Genomic DNA, 9388 nt, shown 5'->3' with positions numbered 1-9388 from the left:
CTGCACACCTGCCTATCAGTGTTGGCTTGCCTGCATCCTAGGGGGTTGTTCCTTCTTTGCCAGGTGATAAAGGGCCAGGAGGTTTCTCCTTGCAGTGGGCTGCAGCCACACCTGCTTCACTGGGTCTGAACCCCCTTTCACAACTGTCCTTTGAGCATGCTTCCTTGGCTCCAAGGTGCCCTTTTAGGGTTCTCAGGCAATCTCCACAGTTACTTTCCCCAAATGGCTTAATAATTCCTCATTTTAAACTTGCCCTGTTTAAGTTACTGTGTGGTGTCTGTCACCTGATTGGACCTGGATCAATACCAGAGTTGAGAGGAAAGAGAGAAGATTAAGGATCTGAGCTCCGAGTCACCCTACCAGTAAGAGGCTGAGAAGAGTGATAGTGTAAGCAAGTGGCCAGGAAAGGAGAAAAAGCAAAAGCGTATGGCATTGCATCACAGAAGCCAAGTAAAGAGCATATCTATAAAGAAGTAATCACGTCATGTATATACAATGGAATAATATTCAGTCCTTTGAGAAAGAACAGAATTTTGCCATCTCCAGCAACATGGATGGACTTGGAGGTCATTATGCTAAGGAAATAAGTCAGACAGAAAAATAAATACTGTCACTTACATGTGGAGTCTAAAAGATATAACAAACTGGTGAGTAACAAAAAGGAAGCAGACTCACAGGTGTAGAAACCAAACTAATGGTTACCAACGGGGAGAGGGGAGATGGGAGGTCTTTACGGCAGTAGGGGGTTAAGAGGTATAAACTACTACGTATAAAATAAGCTAGAAGCATGTATCGTACAACATGGGGAATATAGTTAATATGATAACTATGAATGATGTATAGTGTATAAAATTGTGGATCACTATATTGTACACCTGTAACATATATAATATTGTACAGCAAAGGTCTTTGAATAAAGTTTTAAAAAGAAGGAAGTAATCAACTATATTAAAAACAGCTGGTTAGTCATGCGTGCAGAGAACTGAGAATAAAACACAGGAGGTAGCAATGTGGAGACTATGAGTAACCTTCACAAGAAGCAGAAAACTTAGAGCATACAGTTCATCTACCAACCTCCTACCCAAACCATCCTTCACAGATCATTTGTCCATGTATAACTTCCCAAGTTCACTCCAAATATCATTATTTATTAGTTGTGCCATTGTATTTGTGAACTTTTAGGGCTTTATAGTATTTTTTAAAAAAATTAGAAGCATCAGTCATTGTAAGCATAGAATATTGAGATAAGTCTTTTTATAATTCTCTATTAATATAATAATATTTATTGAGCGCCTATTGTGTGGCAGGTATTGGTCTAAGAACTGGGACATGGCATTGAAATTGGGAAGCAAACTGCACTCCATCATGAAGCTTACATTTCGGTGGGAGAAACAGGTAATCAACTAGTAAAGAAACACCTAAGTGGTGTTTTCAGACCCATATGTGCAGTGGAAAAAACAGAGTGACAGGAATAGTAGGGAGTTGCATTAGAATTACACCAGTGGGTTAGAAAAGTTCTCTCTGAAGAAAAAAGCATTTGAGATAAGACCCAAAGATGGAGAGAGATGAACAGTGATCTGGCCAAAAAGTATTTTAGGCGAAGTGTGTGGCAAATAAAAAGGACCAGAGAGCAGAAGCTTTATGGATTCAAAAGATAAGAGAGGAGCAAATAAATGAAGCACAGAGTGAAATTTGGGAGGGAAGTGGAAGGCAAGGAGAAAGATAGGCAAGGGGACTTCCAGTTCAGCCAAGATGGAGTAACAGGGAAAAGATTTACACTGTAACCCTAAATCCAGAACTGTGATCCCTGAGAAAAGGGAAAAAAGCCAAGTGAACCCTAAAATTGCAGTAGGTTCTTATGGGGAGATAGTTTCCAGGCTGAACTATGGGGAAAGAGCCATTCAAATAGAGCCTGGCAACCTTTCTAAGTTAGTGAGTCCAAGATCAGAGTTTCAGGAGGTCAAATATAGGCTAGAATTGGTGGGAGAGGAGACAACTTCACCAAGAGAGCCCTGGGCACCTGCAGACATGTCCTCTCAAGTCTTTGGTTGAATATTGAGCTGAGCATTCAAGAGAGGAAATACCCAGGGCTGGGGAAAGGCCCATCGGAAAGGAGAAGGCTGAACAGTTCTGATGCCCACACAGGACTGGGAATGCTTTGTGCCCGCATCAGCCAAGGGGAAGAGTCTCACAAAATTCAGGGCACTGGCTCAAGTCCTCAGAAGTGTACCAACGTACTAGTGAAGCACAGTGAGCTGTAGACAAAGACATACACCAACAAAGGTCAAAAGCAAACTTCAGAAAAATCCAACAGAGTCCAAGTATTTTAACTGTGAACCAGTACTTAAAGGAATGCAACAGTATTTGTTATTCAGTCACTCAGTCGTGTTCAACTTTTTGTGACCCCGTGGACTATAGCACGCCAGGCTTCCCTGTCCTTCACCATCGCCCGGAACTTGCTCAAACTCATGTCCATAGAGTTGGTGATGCCATCCAACCATCTTGATCTCTGTTGTCCCCTCCTCCTCCCGCCTTCTATCTTTCGCAGCATCAGGGTCTTTTCCAGTGAGTTGGCTCTTTGCATCAGTTGGTCAAAGTATTGGAGCTTCAGCTTCAGCATCAGTCCTTCCAGTGAATATTCAGGACCAATTTCCTTTAGGATTGACTGGTTTGATCTCCTTACAATCCAAGGGACTCTCAAGAGTCTTCTCCAGCATTACAATGCAAAAGCATCAATTCTTTGGTTCAACAATATTTTAAAAAATACAACAAAATCTTTTGATCAATGAATAAAATTCACAGTATCTGACGTCCAATAAAAAGATTATGAGACATGCAAGGAGTGTAAAATGATCTGCAAATGGTAGAAAAATAAAAGAAACAGACCCACAAAGCAGTGATGATGAAACTAGCAGGCAATTTCTAAAACAGCCATTGTGAATATATCTCATGTATTCAACAAGGAGAGAAAAACAAGATTGTAAAAGAGAAGAGAATTAGAAGATGTCAAAAAAAAAATGTCAATGGAACTTTTAGAGATGCAAAATACAACATTTGAAATATAAATATGCTGGATGTGATTAGATTAGACAGCAACTTGACACAGCAATAGAAACTATCCAAAAAGAACAGAAAAGTGAAAAGCAAATAACAACACATCAACAACTTGTGGGACAATACTAAGTCGTCTAACATATCTGTAATTGAAATCCCAGTGGGAAAAGAAGAGGAAAGGGGAAAATGAAGAAAATTCTCATAATTTTAGGAAGATCACAGTGGTTGGAAATCAGTGGTTGGAAAACTATAACTTAAGGATGAATTATTTCCTAGAACCTATTTTTTTTAAGTTAGAAAATTCATAAATGTACATTTATTCTGGAAATACAGTTACTAGAGTCCTTGATATTTCAATGATCATTCCACATAATGAAGTATTCACAACACATAGTCTTGTAAGTCTACATGAACTCATGCTGACATTCTTTTCAGATAAGCCATAACCATTTCTTCTATTAAATACTGTAATATCCACTTATATTGTAAACAAAGTACTTGAGTTAAACTATTTAAGTACTTGAGCAAAATAACTTTCAAAAATTTAGAAGAAGAAGACAATGATTAAAAAAAAAAACAAAAAAACACACATCTGGATTATCAAACCCCAAAGAATGAGGCCACTCTAACCTAGTGTTATACCAATGGAGAAAATGGCCATATTAAGACAGTTCATAATTATCAATGAAAATATCATTAAATATCATCTGCAATTTGTAAACATGCTTTCTCAAATAATAGACATTTATTTTGAAAGTTTTAAAGGCAAAGGGGACAGGCATTAAAAGCTTACATTTAAACTACTAGTAGATTTTATTAAAAAAAAAAAAAAAAAAAGCTAAGCTGTAGTTACTTCCCCAATAAGGAATGCCAAGTACCTTTTATTCCTAAAGAAATTACTAGGAAATATAACCGACCCTTACATTTGTAGCTCTTTAGTAGTAGCTGTAAACTGAATTATTCTGACGCTTCCAAACAGAGTCCTGGAGCCTATTTTTGTGAATAAAGTTTTCCTGGAACAGAGCTCTGCTCATTTTTGTGTTGTTTATGTATTATGGCTGTTTTTGAGTAGTTGGGATGGAAATTATGGGGTGGAAAGCTTAAAGTACTTATTTACTATCTAGCCCTTTACAGGAAAAAAGCCAGGAGACTGGGAGAGGAAATTAATTTTACAGGACCTGGAAGAAATTTTGGAGGTGGATGGTATTGTTCTATATCACGAGTGGTCATTACATGATTTGTCAAAACTCATTGTCAAATTCGTTGTCAAAACTCATTGAACTGGGCTTCCCTGGAGGTCCAGTGACTAAGAATCCACCTTGCAATGCCGGGGAGACTGGTTTCATCACTGGTCCGGGAAGAGCCCACATGCCGAGGAGCAGCTGTGACCGTGTACAACTGCTGAGCCCACGCGCCCTGGAGCCTGTGCTCCGCAACAAGAAGCCACCACAGCGAGAAGCCGACGCGCCGCAACAGTGAGTAGCCTTGGCTCGCCACAACTAGAGAAAAGCCTGCAGGCAGCCGTGAAGACCCAGCACAGGCATAAAAAATAAACCTTTAAAAAATGTTTAAAATGAATTATTATACTGAAGGTAGGTGCTCAAATCCCTCCCACCCCAATTGTGAATTAGCAGGTGCATGGGGCGAAAGTGTAGCCTAGGAACGTACTAGGCTACATTATATTTTCACCCTTCGCCTAGTTTCTCACTCTAGTGCCTCAGCTAATGTGGAAAAAAATACTTTCTCACCGCTGACAGCTACAGGCGGGTCCCATCTGCAACTCTGTGCCATAGGTACTAACTGAAATAATACAGATGAGACTGGCAAATTTGCCATCAGTTATCTTGCTGGGAGAGCCTCACCTACCAAGTGAATTCCCTCTGGTCATTATGAGAAAACAACAAGCCCCACTGGCTTCCTAAGCTCAGGAGGATCACTTTTTAGTTTCCAAGAGATAAAACCACCCCAATACCCTCCTGCAGTGAGACCAACATGAATACTAACATAGTCCATGGTCTCCAGCCATACAATCAGGCTCCACCATCCTAGGTGAACATGGAGACAGACAGTAACATGAAACTTGAGCAGCATCAGTCACTTGAAAATATGATGCCAAATCAAATAGTTGATAAATGGTCCCAGTAGATGGTTAGATGGCATCAGCGACTCAATGGTGATGAGTCTGAGCAAGCTCTGGGAGATAGTAAAGGATAGGGAAGCCTGGTGTGCTGCAGTTCATGGGGTTGCAAAGAGCTAGACATGACTTAGCAACTGAACAACAACAAGGTAGAATTTACACAGAAAGCAGAAGAGAATTTAACAGTATTTCATCGTGTATTTTTGTGTTGATTTCAGGGCTGCTGCAACAATAGATCAATCTTGTAAAAAGGGCTAACTACAAAAATAAGAAAGACTTCTTTCAAATGAAAAGATGGAACTGTCAAAAAATTTTAACTTATTAGAAATGCTGATGGAAAGAACATTCCCCAAAATGAAAATAGTGATTTACATTTATAACTCACTGAATGAATTATTTACCCTTATAAATAATGACTGAACAACAACAAACTGTTTCAGAGTGCAGAGCAGAAAGACAAAGAAAAGGAATGCATAAAAGGAAAGGTGAGACATAAAAACAAAGCAAAGAGACCCCATAGTCATGAAATAGGAATGCTAGGAAACAATCAAGCAGATGGAAAATAAGCCCCCAAAAGAAAAACAAAAGCAAAACAGAACAGATACCCAAAGGAAATTTCCCCAAGTCCAAGAGTCATATGAATTCCAATTCAATACGCCTCACAAATGTTTGGCAGGATTATTGAAAAAGTTGAAAAATACATTTGATTTCCAAGGATAAAATAAGCATTTTCCAAAATAAATACAAAATATAGTTTGACTACAAAGGGAAGAGTATCATGCTGACATCAGAATTCTTATTTGCAATACCAAATGCCAAATGCAACATGCAGTGGGATGGGCAAATTTCTGAAGACCAAACACTTTCTGAGAGTTCCATATCAGACCAGGAGTCATCTCTGAGGGCAAAAGAAAGACATTTTCTAGAGCAGACACGTAACTTTCTGGAAAGAATTATTTTGAGAGTCTCCAGCTAAAGGTAAATGTGAATCTGAATTCGAAAAACAAGTGCTCAGTCATGTCCAACTCTGTAACCCCATGAACTGTAGCCTGCCAGGCTCCTCTGTCCATGGGATTCTCCAGGCAAGAATACTGGAGTGGGTTGTCATTTCCTCCTCCAGGGAGTCTTCCTGACCCAGGGATCAAACTTCTGTCTCGCACGTCTGCTGCACCGACAGGAGGATTCTTTACCACTAGCACCACCTGGGCAGCCCTTGAAAAACACAGGGCAATGAAAACATGTTATCCAACAAACTAATGTTGAGCAATGAAACTCAGGCTCCACCCCAGACCTAGTGAGTCAGAATTTTCAGTTTGGCAAGAAGCTGTGCTCTTAAAATAATTCTAAACTCCCTTACAACCACCAGCTGCTGAGGAGTGAATGGGAAAAGTTTTAAATTTTAGTTCAAATTAATTCGATCCCAATTTGCTTAAAACATTAATGTATACAGTCTCTAGATTTAAGTCAGTTTATTGAGGAGAAGGAGGGGCTAATGGCAGTCCTGTTTCTTACCACCCACTCCGCCTTGTTTTTTTCTAACATGATATCTGGGACATGGGGTGGGGCCAACAGGGTCTCATGTTATTTGAAGGTAAAAGGAACCCCCCTGATCTCAAGTCAGTCCTTGGTTGTGCACTTGGGTCTTCTGAGAGGTGCATGGTACCGTCCCACCCTGGGCTTCCTGCTGGTGTCTGGCCTCCAGAAGTGATGAACTCACAGTGTTCTTTGTAGGATCTGTCAGCGTCCAGCTGCCCCTCCCTCTCGTCTCATCAGCCTCCCTTCAGTTTTCACTGAAGCTGAGACCCTATGCACACCCTCTATCCCAGTTTCAGCTCAAGCAATCCATCATGGCCTTTATCTGCTGGTCGTCAGCTCAGCGTCCCTTACCTCAAAGGATGCAAATGCAGATTGGAGCCACAGGTTTAGATCTTCCGGTTGCATAACTACACTGTCCTCCCTTGTTAGACCAGGGCTTTCCCTGCCCCTCAGCCTCCTTCCACAGTCCCAAGTGGGCATAGAAGAAGCCTTGCTATCCTGTTAGCACAAGTTTCCCTCAACAAGCCAAGGCTGTAGGAGAAACTGGGACACACACGTGACTCCTTCCTCCCAGGTCACAATCTCCCCTGACCTATTTGTCTTGGTTTCCAGCCACCTCCCCAGCACTAGCAGGGACTAATTCCTTTTACGCCTTCTGTTTAATATCCTCAACCTCTGATTCCAAATTCTTGGCTAATCTCTAGTGGCAGACCAAATTATTTTCTATGAACTTTGGGAGAAATACTGCTTTGTGGTTCAAGCCTAGCAGTTGATATATTAAATAGAAGCAAAGGAATTTAGACATTTCTTTGTTTTCAACTGACTTTCAAGCATATTTGCCTATTGTCTTCCTGCAAAATGCCATTTAAATGTCAGAAACTGAAAACTCTTTGTTCATCATTTTATTTCTTCTCTACAAATGAAGCTTAATAATTTTCACCAACATCTCTTGCTGGCAGATGAACACCTTGGTTTTATATACATAAGAAAAGCATTTTTCACAAAGAGTTGGACATGCCTTAGTGACTAAACAACAACAAAAATAATTTTTAAAATAGAAGGGCATAATATAAAAAATAAGCAGAAAATTTAGTAAAATGTTTTGAGTTCTGCTTTTTCTTTTGGCCAGTGAAGCAAGATTGAACATTAATAAATAAAAAGATAACAAGATTAATCTCTTTTGGAAACTTTAGATTACTCTTCTAATTCCTTTCAAGAAATCAAAGTTGAAACTATAAGCTCCTTAGAACTGAATGACAATGGGAATATTGAATACAAATAACTATGGAATTCAGCTACAGTCATACTCTGGAGAAAATTCAGGAGTTAATGCCTTTGTTATTAAACAAGAGACTAAGCATTCAACTCACTCACATAATAAAAATAACACCATAAGAAATCTAAAGAAAGGAAAAGGATATAATAAATATAAAACTTGAAATTTATTGATAAGCAAGCAAAAGTAGAAATAATGGATAAAACTAAGAATCTGACCTCTGGTGGGAGTGAAGGGATTAATAACAGATACATTTTTAGAAAAACAAATTGGTTACCAAGTTCACCGGAAAGAACAAATAAAGACCAATGGTTAAAGATGCAAGACTGAAAACATGCATTTAACCTTCACTCCCTCCTGAAATCCTACAAAAATGAGAATAAAAGTATTTTTCTCTTTGTTTGATTTTTGCGTAAATTCTCAAGAGGGCAGAAGAAAGCAATAACCAGTGTTTGGATCTGCAAAGCAGATGGATCATGGCAGCAGACTTAGCAGCTCCTAAAAGCTGAATCCTAAACCTGGCAGTAGAGAAAAATCAAGCAGCAATCTGACTTACATTGTGTGTATGCGCATGTGCGCTCAGTCATGGCCGACTGTTTGCGACCCCATGGGCTGTAGGGCACCAGACTCCTCCTCTATTCATGGGATTCTCCAGGCAAAAATAATGGAGTGGGTTGTCATTCCCTTCTCCAGGACATCTTCCCAACCCAGAGATCAAGCCTGCATCTCTTGCGTCTCCTGCACTGGCAGACAGATTCTTTATCAGCTGAGCACAGATCTTTCAGTCTTGGGAACTGAATATATTTGGAACCTATGAAAGTGGATGAGAGGTGAAGTAAAAAACTGGAGAGAATGGATTCCTTATCTCTTTGAGAAGTTGGAATTTTGATACGATCTCCGTCATCTCCAAAGTCTTTTTACTGGCTCTCTCCCATTCCCAAAATTGGACTGGAATTTTTTGCTTCCTGGAGAGAGCAAACAGAAGGTACCAGAACAAGTTGAGGGTGGGAATATTGTGCTGAAGACAGGAGAGTAAATAAATAAAAGCTGACACAATGAAGACGAGACTTGCAAACTTCCTCCCCAGCAGAACCCCCAGAATGCTGGCAGCTGGCAGATATCCTCCAGGCAGGATGGACTGACTTCCTCCAGGCAGAAAAATATGCAAAGTGAAGGAAGAGACAAACAGGTATTGATGTCAGGGGTGACTGAAAGAACTAGCCCAGTCAGAGCTTCTTAAAGTGAAAGCCACACTGGACAAGACTGACACTTGCATTCCGAGCTGCCAATCTTCTTTTTGGTTATGTATTCTAACGACCAAAGAGAAGAGTGTATCATATGATAAACCAAGATCAACAGGGAAAAGTTACTTGAAAGTCACAGAG

At 40.0% G+C, this 9388-nt stretch overlaps 1 long non-coding RNA gene across 1 annotated transcript; it reads right to left on the bottom strand.

Moving 5' to 3' along the window:
* Positions 1 to 1251: 1251 nt before the first annotated feature.
* Positions 1252 to 9112, bottom strand: LOC132659230 (uncharacterized). The gene is made up of 2 exons (XR_009599426.1): positions 8560 to 9112; positions 1252 to 6403 (listed from the first exon to the last, which is right to left on the bottom strand). It is a non-coding gene; the product is annotated as an uncharacterized LOC132659230 (long non-coding RNA).
* Positions 9113 to 9388: the final 276 nt, after the last annotated feature.

This window comes from Ovis aries, chromosome 2 (assembly GCF_016772045.2).
Source record: "Ovis aries strain OAR_USU_Benz2616 breed Rambouillet chromosome 2, ARS-UI_Ramb_v3.0, whole genome shotgun sequence".
Taxonomy (NCBI): domain Eukaryota; kingdom Metazoa; phylum Chordata; class Mammalia; order Artiodactyla; family Bovidae; genus Ovis; species Ovis aries.
The sequence above is the reverse complement of the archived record's forward strand: the minus strand, read 5'-3'. Positions and strand labels throughout refer to the sequence as shown.